An 11,106-nucleotide genomic window follows, 5' to 3' on the forward strand; every position below is an offset into this window, starting at 1 on the left:
CCGACGGAGCATCCGAAATATGGGAAGTCACCTACACAAGGCACAGGCAGGAGCCAGCTGCGAGGCTCACGCTGCTCAGGGCCACGAGGATCCTTCTCCTTCCCCGGTTCTTCTTTCAAACACAGAATACACTTCGCCGAGGTAAACTGTTTGCCGGGAAGGGCTAGCTATTTACAAACAAAGGTTTAACACGCTCAAAGCAGGCGACTCTCTTTCCCCTCCTCAATAAAAACACCTCGTGTAAATAAACCCCTCCGTGTTATCACCATGAGCAAAATCCTTTCGATTATGGGACGCTCCCCAGGCAACAAAAACTTGGGAGCCATCCCCAGAGCGAGTCGGAAGCAAGACGCTGAAGCAGGAGGCTTTAATCCGGGGACAGCACAGCTCTGCGCACAGAGCTCGCAGCTTATTCCAACATTCACAGAATCGTTTGGGTTGGAAAAGACCTCTACGATCACCGAGTCCAACCATCGACCTAACTCCAGCACGGCCATCAAACCGCAGCCCAAAGTGCCATGTCCGCACGCTTCTTGAACACCTCCAGGGACGGTGACTCCTCCCCAAAATAACAGAATAGAACGAAGGGGGAAAAAAAAAATAAATCAGTCAGCACACGACGCGCAGCTCCCAAAGTTCAAGCACAAAAGAGAAGAGTTTGGGATGCGGTGTGTTGGGGGCGGGGGGAGGGAGTTGTGTTTGGGAAGTTGGCCTGGCGATGGAAGCCCAGCCATTGTTCGCCAGCGCTGTGGCCTACAAGAAGTTTTCAGGCTGAAGCCGGTGTTTTCCTGCAACCCCGGAGAGAGGCGGCGGGAAGAGAGGGAAGTGGGCACCCACCGAACGCCTCCACCCCCGCCAGAACCCAGGGAGGCAAACGCGACCCCTCGCCCCTCACCCTCCCGTCCTTTCCTCTTCATAAAGGAAATTCCTTACTCATGATCTGGCTAATGAAATCGCGGCTCGGAACAAACTTATTAAACATTGCCCAGGAAAGGGAAGAGAGAAAAAAAAAAAACCCCACACCAAACCAAAACAACAATAAAAACAAATAACCGAGGATGTCGCAGGCCGGGGCAAGAGACAGGCTCTGAAAATCCCAAGCGTGGCATGAAAAGGGCTAAACGCTGTTATTGCACCAAAAGGAGGTAAAAGCGAAGCAGAATCAGCCCTCCCCCCCAAACACAACACCCCAGGGTCACCCAGCACATCACGAAGTATTGTCTGCATTTTCCTGATCCCCCACTTTCCAGGCAGCGTCCCCCTCCCCTGCCAGGAACCTCGATGCCCTCCCCAGCCCCGCCGAGACCCCTCCGAGGCCAGGGTGGTGATGGAACCCAGCCACCCCCCCCACACCACCGCGGGGCCGGGCCCCCCGGGGCAACAAAGCGGAGCTTCGGCTCTCCCCGGCAAGCCGGCCCGGGCCCCTCGGGGGAGAAGAGGGAGCCCCGGGGAAGACTCACCGCGACAGGCCAGGCCCGGGGGAGCGCAGGCGGGGGGCGCCCGGCCGGGATGGGCCTGCGGCCCCCAACAATAACAACCCCCCCCCACCTTCTCCCTGCCCGCCGGGACGCGGTGGCGTGGGGCCCGGCAGCCTTCACGGGAGGCGAGGGCCCACCGTGCCCCCTCTCCCCGGTAACAATAGGGGCCAGGCCCCGGTCCCCGGAGCGCCGACAAGAAGCCGGGCGGGAGAGCCGGGCGCCAGCGCCCCGCCGCCGCTCGCCTTCGGGGCGGCCTGGCGCCGCTCCGCCCGTTCCCCCCACCAATATGGCCCCATCGGCGGCTCGGCTGGGGTGCGCGGCGCGTGGAGGCCCGCTCCGGTACCGGTACTCACGGGCGGAGCGGTAGGATGAAGACGGATCTCGGCCCCCCCCCAGGCCGCTCGCCGCCTGCCTCTCCCCCTGCCTTTCACTCCGACAACATGGCGGCCCGGCGGGGACGGGCGCCGCGCTGCACGCCGGGAAGGCGAGGCCGCTCCAAGCGGCGCCGGGCCGCCGCTCCCCGGGCCGGGACGGGCCCTGCCCGCGGCCCCTTCCCCCCAGCAGGCCCGCCCTGCACTGGCCCTACAGCACCGCGGGGGGGCCCCGGCCGTGCCCGGCTCCCTCCTGAGCGGCCCTTTGCGGGCGCCGGCGCTCCATGGCCAGGCCCGGCTGGGTCGGAGCCAGGCCCTGGCTGGGGCCCTCAGGCTTTGAGCGCAGCCCCTTCCCCAGCCGGTCTGAGAACACAGGCCGTCCTCAGCCCCAGGGAGCCGCCATCAGCCTTCCCTTGGCTACCGGGGCCGTGGCTGAGTGCCCGCCGCAGCCAGCTCCCGTTGGACACCCCCGAGCCCGCGGCGGGGACGCCGTGGAGCCAGCCCCCTGCCCCGGCAGCAGCCCCCATCCCGGGGCCTGCGCGCACAAAGGCGATGGAGAACGGCTCCAGTGGCACGAAGCGCGGGGGGGAAGAGCGGCTTTCCCCTCACGCTGCACCCTTCCAAGCCCAGCACCAGCAGCAAAGCACAGTTCTGGGCTGCTTTCCCTTCGTGCCCTTCCCTTGCTCCGCTCCCCTACAGGTGGCTTGGCGGTGCTGGCTCAGCGGCTGGACTCCAGCATCTTACAGCTCTTTCCCAGCCATAACCAAGCTGTGGAAGCCAGGGCCGTGGGGAGACTACAGAGCCCAGGGTGCGCCGCTCCAGCGCCGGCCAGGCTCCCGGTCTGGCCATTACAACAAAGCGCTGTACACTGGGAGCCGTAGTTCCAGCCGTAACACCTCCATGTTAAAGGGACAGCTCGTTCCCCAGCAGCCACCGCTGGTTTTCTGCTCCTGTGTTTTGGGGGGGTGGGTTAGCACCTGCGCTCGACATTTGAATGCCATCTTTTCTCTCCCCCTTGGCCAGGTGAGAAAGCACACGCGAAACCCGGGAGGAAAGCGTTGCACAGGGAAGCAGCTCGGGGCATGCCCTCACATGCAGGCAGAGAGCAAAACAAGCAGCAGCCCAGCGCCCTGTCTGCTGCCTTTCAAAGGGCTTTGGCAGGCCACGGCATCCCACGGAGCTCGACAAGAGGTTTCCCTCAAGTCTGAGCTTTTCCCAGGTCGTGGTTCCAGGTACAAGAAGTTGCTCCACGCCCGGTGGAGCATTAAAGCATGCCCTGGCTGCGTGGCTTGCATCCATTTTCTCCCCCAAGGGCTGCTGGGTGTCTCTGCTGCCACACTGCCTCTTCCTGGTGCTCAGGCCACCCCGGAGCCTGCAGCCCTGCCAGCCAGGGCTTGTGGGGAAGAGAGGCCTCACCTGGCCACCCTCCTGATCTGTGAGGAGACAGAGATCATGGCTGCAGCCTGGGAGGTGCTCCAGGCTGGCCGTGACAACTTCAGGGCTAACAGCGAGCAAAGGCTTTTGCTGTCGATGCCAGGTTTTAAGGCAAGCCTTGCAGAGCCACCCAAATCTTCCTTCAATCAGCCCCAGCATGGCTTATTTGACCTGGCAAACTCCCACTGTGATAAACTCTGCTCTGCTAGGCCCAGCTGCAACGTATTGCCCAAAGGTGTGTGGCACTTGGGCCCTGCCAGGCCTTGAGCACCCCACAAACAGCTGTGGCATGGATCCTGTGCAACAGGTAGCTCCTGTTGGTGATGTCTGGCTGCCTCCAGGCTCTTCACTGGATGAGGAACCTCAGCAGGTTCTTCTGGCCAGCATCCCTCATGAAGATGCAGCTCATTCTGCCGAGCTGTGCTGCCCTGTTAGCAAGAAACCATCTTGGTGACGCAGTCGGCCCATCAGAAGCACACTTGGGTGGTGAAGCTGGATCAATTCTCCACCTTCCAGCGGGTAGAGCTGAAAATCTGGCTCTGCTGTGCCATGGTGGACCATGCAACATCCCCAAAACACCACTGGTGTGAGCAAGGCATGGAGAGGGAGAGAGGTGATTAGTAAAACTGTGTCCTTTTGACACTGGAGCAAATAAATCTGTCCAGGCACCCTTTCCTCCTTTGATTGCGTTCCCCACCAACTCCTGAACATCCAGGGCCAATAGAAGGCTTCAGTGGTGACAAATATCTGGGCAGGCTTGAGAGGTCAGGAGCTCTTTCCCACACCATATCTTTGCTGTGGAGCCTGGGGGAAGGAGGTCTGGCAGGTCCCTACCTGCTTTTGCTGGCCAGCTTTTGGGGTGCTGTGCTTGCAAACTGGCAACCTCAGCACCCCACCTCGCTGGTGGGGCTGCCTGTTCCCCCAGCTATCTTCCTGCTGGTGGCACAGAGCTTCTCGAGCAGCACTGACCCTCTGCTGCGAGCCAGAGATAACAGCTCCTCCGTGGTGGGTTGCAGCACACACCCAGGCTGCTTGCTGACACCAGAAACATGGTTTGTGTTAATTATCCCTGGGATAATTACATTTGTGCTGGTGTAATGAGGGGGGAAGGGACAGAGTCGTCCTGCAGATGAAGTGTGAGTGGTTAGAACGTGCTTCAGCCAGGGAGTTTATTTGGTTTAGGAAGCAAGGGGCAGAGAAATGGCACGTGGGGACATGCAGCCCTGTGGCTGTGGGACTGTGCTGGAGTTTGGGTCTCACCTCTGCCCCTCCAACAGCCTCTTCTGCCCCCCACCTTTTGCCCCTCAGGCCTTGTCTGAGCTCCCAGCTTGCTGAAATCCATGAAAATCCAGTGGAAAACCTTGCTGCTCCAGAGACTGCAGGAAGTGCAGGCACTAAAACAACTTCTGCCTCTATGAGAAAAACCTTCTGGAGGTGGAAATGTCTTTTATTTTGTCTCCTTTTTGGCCATCAAGGACAGGCCCAGCTCCCCAGCTCCCCCCATACCAGGTCCTAGCATAAATTATCCTAGGCTTCATCCTCAATCTGCAAAGAGGAAAAGATGCCTCCAAATGTTGGCTGGTGACCTCCTAACCTCCAAATGACTCTCATACAAGCACCCTTGTCCCTTCATTCACCACAGAAGGAGCTTCAGTCAACTGCACTCTCTATTAAAGAGGAAAGTTGCATGCCCAAAGTCTGCATGTCCTGTGTGCAGGAAGGCAGCTGGCAAAGCCACACCACGTGTCCCATGGTTGGGAAACAGATGTGCCAGCCTTGGAGACATGGAATCATCAGATGGTTTGGATTGAAAGGGGCCTTAAATATCACCTAGCTAACCCCGTCTGCGATCAGCAGGGACACCTTCCACTAGAGCAGGTTGCTCAGAGCTGCAAGCAACCTCACTTGGAAGGGTTCCAGGCATCTTCCACCTCTCTGGGCAACCTGAGCAGGGTCTCACCACCCTCAGTGTCAAACATTTCTCCCTTCTCTCCAGTCTGAGCCTCCCTCTTTCAGTTCAAACCATCACCCCTTCTCCTGTCACAACAGACCCAGCTCAAAAGTCTTTCCCCAGCTTTCTCATCAGTCCCTTTCAGCACTGAAAGGCCACCAGAAGGTCTCCCTGGAGCCTTCCCTTCCCTAGGCTGACCAACGCCAACTCTCTCAGCCTGGCCTCACAGCAGAGGGCTTCCAGCCACCCCAGCATTGCTGTGGCCTCCTCTGGCCCTGCTCCAACAGCTCCCTGTCTGTGCTATGCTGAGGACTCCAGAGCTGCCCCAGCACTGCAGGGAAGGTCTCAGCAGAGCACAGCAGAGGGGCAGAATCCTCTCCCTGCCAATGCTGCTGGAGATCAGCCCAGGACAGGCTGGGGCTGCGCTGGCAGTGCTCGGTGCCAGCTCATGTCCAGCTTTGCACCCCCAAATCCTCCACTGGGCTGCTCTCCATCCAGTCAGGAATGCCTGCCTTTGAATCCTGTGGATGTCCTCTGCTGTCATCCCTCCAGTTAGCCTCAGCTCATAAAGCCACCACAGACAAAGACAGCCAGAGGCAAGCAGTGTAAAACACCCTGGAGAAGTGGAGATAAATCCAGGATGCATTTCTGGGATCAAGAGTGGGTCAAACCCATGATGAGAAGGGACATACAGGACTTCTTCTGACTCTTATGGGATCCAGAAAGTATTTTCCACAGAAACCAGGCAGCAAGAAAGGTCAGTAGCACAAAGGGCTGAGTGTTGCTAGGAAGGATCCTTGAGTGCCCCTCTACCACCCCACTGACAGAGTTTATTAACCAGAAGGTGGTTGAGAAACCCACAGCCAGGCAGCCACGCAATCAACTGACAGCAGCTGTGAACCAGGAAAAAGGAAATTCTTGTTTGTCTGCAAACCACAGGGGTTTTCCCCTGGACCTCACTGCTTAGATGTCTCTCCTCAGTGAGGAGTGGAGCCGAGCCCCGCTCCACATCCCTGCTCTTTCATCAGCCTTTGGAACCAGCCAGCAAAGCCTGGGGGACAGGAGCAGGACAGCAGAGCTGCAGAGAAAGCAAGAGCTCTGATAGATCATAGAGCCACAGAATGGGTCAGGTTGGAAGGGACCCCAAAGATCATCCAGTTCCAACCCTTTGCCATGGGCAGGGACACCTCCCACCAGCACAGGCTGCCCAAGGCCTCATCCAGCCTGGCCTTTAACACCTCCATGCAGGGGGCATCCGCAATCTCCTTAGGCAACCTGTGCCAGTGTCTCCCCACCCTCATCCTAAAGAATTTCTTCCTCTTCTCCAGTCTCAATCTCCCCTCTCCCAGCTCAAAGCCATTGTCCCTCATCCTGGCACTCCCAGCTCTTATCACAAGTCCCTCCCCAGCTCTCCTGGAGCCTATTCAGGTACTGGAAAGATGTTCTAAGGTCTTCCCAGAGCCTTCTTTTCTCCAGGCTGAACATCCCCAACTCTCCCAGCCTGTCCCCTTAAGGGAGGTTCTCCAGACCTCTGATTGTTGTCATGGCCTCCTCTAGACCCTCTCCAGCAGCTCCAGGTCCTTCTTGTGTTTGGGGCCCCAGAACTGGAGGCAGTGCTGCAGGTGGGATCTGAGCAGAGCAGAGGGGCAGAATCCCCTCCCTGTGCTGCTGCTCTCCCTGCTCTGGCTGCAGCTCAGCACACAGCTGCCTGCTGGGCTGCCAGTGACCATTGCTGGCTCCTGGGGAGCTTGTCATCAACTGACACCCCCAAGGCCTTCTCCTCAAGACTGCTCTCAAGCCACTCCTCACCCAGCCTCTATTTGTGCTTGGGATTGCCCTGCCCCAGGTGTAGATGCTGATGGAGAAATGAAATGAGCTCCTGGGATACAAGCAGCCATCTCTGCTCAATGGCCCCAGCTGGTGCTGTGCTGTGGGGGGTCAGCAGATGGGTTGAGTGCAACCATTGGAGAAGATGGGGTCCAAAAAATCCTGATCCTATGGCTCAGCAAAGCACCTGTGTGAGGAGAATTCAGGTGGTGGCACCTGCATCCTAAGAAGGAGGTGGCAGTGGCATCCCTGCTGTGTGCAGGCTGCTAGCCAGGGCTTGGACAGTACCCAGCTGGCAGGTAGCTGGTAGGCTCTAGGGCTGCTCTTGGCCAGTGCTTGCCCAGCCATAGTGGAGCCTTGTCCCTGCTCAGGGTGTCCCATCCACAGTGCCTGTCCTTCCAAATGTGTCTCAGGATGGCCAAAGCCTGGAGAGTCAAAGGCTTTGTATCTGTGTAGGGTCCTCGAGTCCAAGTCCAAGCCAGATCCTTACACCTATCCATCTCTCTTCTCTGGGCCCCAGAAGGGTACAGACACCCACCAAGAGCTCGAGGATGGAACACTGGGGTCCCTCTGTTGTTGCTACCCCACCAGTGAGGCAGGTAAATGCTGCCTGGGGACATTTCATGCTTACTGGTGGCACACTGTCTGCTTATGCTGTCACTGGTAGGTGCAATGCCACCTCCTTGACAGGAGCTTTTGAGATGCCCCTTAGAATCACAGAGTCATTTGGATTGGAAAAGATCTTTCTGATCATCAAAGCCAATCAGCAGCCCAGCACTGCCAGCTCCCCACTGAACCATGTCCCTCAGCACCACATTTACGCCAGTTTTGATCACGTCCAAGGATGGGGACTCCATCCCTGCCCTGGGCAGCCTGGGTCAGGGCTGGACATCCCTTTGTGGGTAAAAGTCGTTCCTCATATCAAATGTAAATCTCCCCTGGGGCAAATGAGGCTGTTTCCTCTTGTTCTAGCTCTTGTTTTATCCCTGACACTCACGGTAGGTGCAGCCTATCCCCTTATGGTGAAGCAGCCAAGGTGGAGCAGGTGGTGAGGATGGACACAGCTCCTCTGGGCTCTGGGGGACAGAGCAGCCTGGGGACCAGAGCACCCCAGTCCCAGGGTCAGAAGTTTCTAATGCCAACCTAAGTCTCCCCTGGAGCAACTTGAGGCCATTGCCTCTCATCCTATCAGTTGTTACTAGAGAGACCAACGCCAGCCTGGCTCCAACCTCCTTTCAGGGGGCTGTAGAGAGCTAGGTCTCCCCTCAGCCTCCTCTTCTGCAGACTGAACAGCCCCAGGTCCCTCAGCTGCTCCTCTAGACCCTTCTTGAGGGTCATGCCCACACCATTTGTCACCCCAGTTTCTAATCCCCGGCTCTCTGAAGCAGGAGGCTGATTCCTGTTTCCCCCTCATTTGCTGTCATCAAACACATCAAGGCTGGGTTTCTCGACAGGCAATTACGTGACTAAGCCCTTTGGAAGGTCACTACCTCCTCAGGCTGCGTGATGACTTCTTGCAGTCCCAGAGCCTGAGGGTGTTTTTTGGGGAGCTATTTCCTTCTGCCAGCTCCATCTTTCCCATTTGCATTGCATCAGCTCTTCCTCCCTGCTGGAAAACACACCAGAGGAATGCTCTGACTTTCTCCTGCCTCCCCAGCACCTCCAGAGCTGGGCTGAGCTGGAGCACAGCATGGAGACCAATGGGTCCTTCCCCTGCAGACAGAGCTATTTATGGTACCAGCTGCTGCTGGGACATGCACAGTGGGTTTGTTTTACCCACTCTGGAAATGTATAGGCTGTGTCTCTAGGGGCAGGTGGGCATGGCAGCACTGCTCAGACAGGAGAAGGCCATCAGTGGTGACCTGGCAAGGGACTGGGCAGCCAGGTCCCAGGTTGCTCAAAGCCTCATCCAGCCTGTCCTTGAACACCTCCAGGGAGGGAACAGCCACAACCTCCCTGGGCAACCTGTGCCAGTGTCTCCCCACCCTCACTCTAAAGAATGTCTTCCTAATCTCCAATCTAAAGCTTCCCACCCTGAAGAGGGTGACAAGATGATGCTGCTGCCAGGCCCTCAGGGGGGCCCTCCCTGGAGCTCAGCTATCTGCAGGCTGCACCTTCCAGATGTGTTTCCTGTTATGTTCCCAGTCAAGACAAAACCACAAGCCAACAAATTGTCACGCTTAGGTGAACACCAGCCTGGCTGCAGACAGATCTGGCCAACTTTAGGAAGTGCCAGGGATACATTTCCCTGCTGAACCTTCACTCAGCCCCTTACCCAGGGGCTTTGTGCTCCAGCCTTTAATTACAGGTTCACAAATGAGCCCTTTCCCACACCTCCCTTCAGTGGAGGGGACATCCACAGCCTCCCTGGGCAACCTGTGCCAGTGTCTCCCCACCCTCACTGCAAAGAATTTCTTCCTCATCTCCAGTCTCAATCTCCCCTCTCCCAGCTCAAAGCCATTGTCCCTCATCCTGGCACTCCCAGCCCTTATCACAAGTCCCTCCCCAGCTCTCCTGGAGCCTCTTCAGGTAGGGGAAAGATGTTCTAAGGTCTTCCCGGAGCCTTCTTTTCTCCAGGCTGAACATCCCCAACTCTCCCAGCCTGTCCCCATAAGGGAGGTTCTCCAGGTCTCTGATTGTTGTCATGGCCTCCTCTGGACCCTCTCCAGCAGCTCCAGGTCCTTACAGAACACAGAATTAAGCAGGTTGGAAAAGATCTTCCAGACCATCGAGTCCAACCTACCACCCAACACCATCTGATCAACTCAACCATGGCATCAAGTGCCTCATCCAGCCTTACTTTAAACACCTCCAGTGATGGTGACTCCACCACCTCCAATGGCCAATCACTCTTTCTTCTTGTGTGGGGAGCACCAGAACTGGATGCAGTGCTCCAGGTGGGGTTTCAGGAGAGCAGAGCAAAAGAGGGGAATCCAATCCCCTCAGCATCTGTGTAGCCTCTGCTGGGCTCCCTCCAGAAGTTCCTTGCCTCTCTTGCCATGAGGCAATCCTGCGCCTGGCTCCTGCTGCAGCTCCCACCTCTCTGGAACCAGCCCTGTTCCCCTCAGCACACCTAGGACCAGAGCAGCTGGACCTCGAGCTCTCCTCAGCTCCCTGAAAAGCATCTCTATGCCTTTGTCTGGGGTTCTGAAAGCTCCTTTTCTCCTCCTGACCATCTGTGAGGCGCTGGGGTCCCGCGGCTGCGGCAGGGAGCCGGCGTTTCTGCGCGGGGTTAAATCAATCCTTTGTTGCTCCTCAGCCATTTCTTTGCCGGGCTTGGGATGGGAGAAAATCAACTCCTTTTTCTTCCTGCCCTTCCTGTTTACTACCACACAGGGTTGCTTCACAGGATAGCAGCAAGGGATGCTTGGACTCTGTAATTACAGCTCAGCCGTGGCCAGGCAGGGGACAGCGGCTGTGAGGATGGCACCAGCTTGGCCCAAGGTAAAGGGGGTTCAAAGAGAAGACCTCTTCAAAGCCTCTCCACGGCTGTGGGTAGTGGAGCAATGCCCACACTCAGGCTCTTCCTGAATGTGGGCTCGCTGATAGGTTTTAGGGCAGCAGGAGCAGCATTGTTGGGAATGCTGCATCCATGTCCCAGCTTCACACTGGGGTGGGAGCGTGGAACTGTTGGAGCAGGTCCAGAGGAAGCCTCAAAGATGATCTAAGGCTGGAACACCTCCCCTATGGGAACAGGATGAGAGAGTTGGGGATGTTCAGCCTGGAGAAGAGAGAGCTTCAGGGAAACCTTAGAGCACATGGACAGTGAGTCAAGAGGTAGAATCATAGAATTGTTTCAGCTGGAAAATCCTTCTGAGATCATCCAGCCCAGACATCAACCCAGCACCACCATGGCCATCAAACCATGTCCCCAAGTGCCATGGCCACAGCTTTCTTCAACCCCTCCAGGGATGGAGATCCACCACTTCCCTGGGCAGCCTGTGCCAATCCAATTTTTCTTCCTCTCCAACCTAACCTTCCCCTGGCACAATTTCAGGCCATTTCCTCTCCTTCTATCACCTGAGACTGGGGAGAAGAACCCAAC

The 11,106-nt window shown here is 57.4% G+C and overlaps 1 protein-coding gene across 9 annotated transcripts in view; it reads right to left on the minus strand.

The window, feature by feature from the left end:
• PUM1 (pumilio RNA binding family member 1) overlaps nucleotides 1-1,942 on the minus strand; it is a 96,578-nt gene extending 94,636 nt beyond the window's left edge. For all 9 annotated transcript variants that reach the window (XM_068167481.1, XM_068167480.1, XM_068167482.1 and 6 more), the window contains exon 1: nucleotides 1,832-1,942. The gene's annotated coding sequence lies outside the window, so the exon portion shown is untranslated. The remainder of the gene's footprint in view (nucleotides 1-1,831) is intronic.
• Between the last annotated feature and the right edge of the window lie 9,164 nt (nucleotides 1,943-11,106).

The sequence above is a fragment of the Melanerpes formicivorus genome, unplaced genomic scaffold (genome assembly GCF_026170545.1).
Source record: "Melanerpes formicivorus ecotype bairdi unplaced genomic scaffold, bMelFor1.0.p_v2 SCAF_118, whole genome shotgun sequence".
Lineage (NCBI taxonomy): Eukaryota > Metazoa > Chordata > Aves > Piciformes > Picidae > Melanerpes > Melanerpes formicivorus.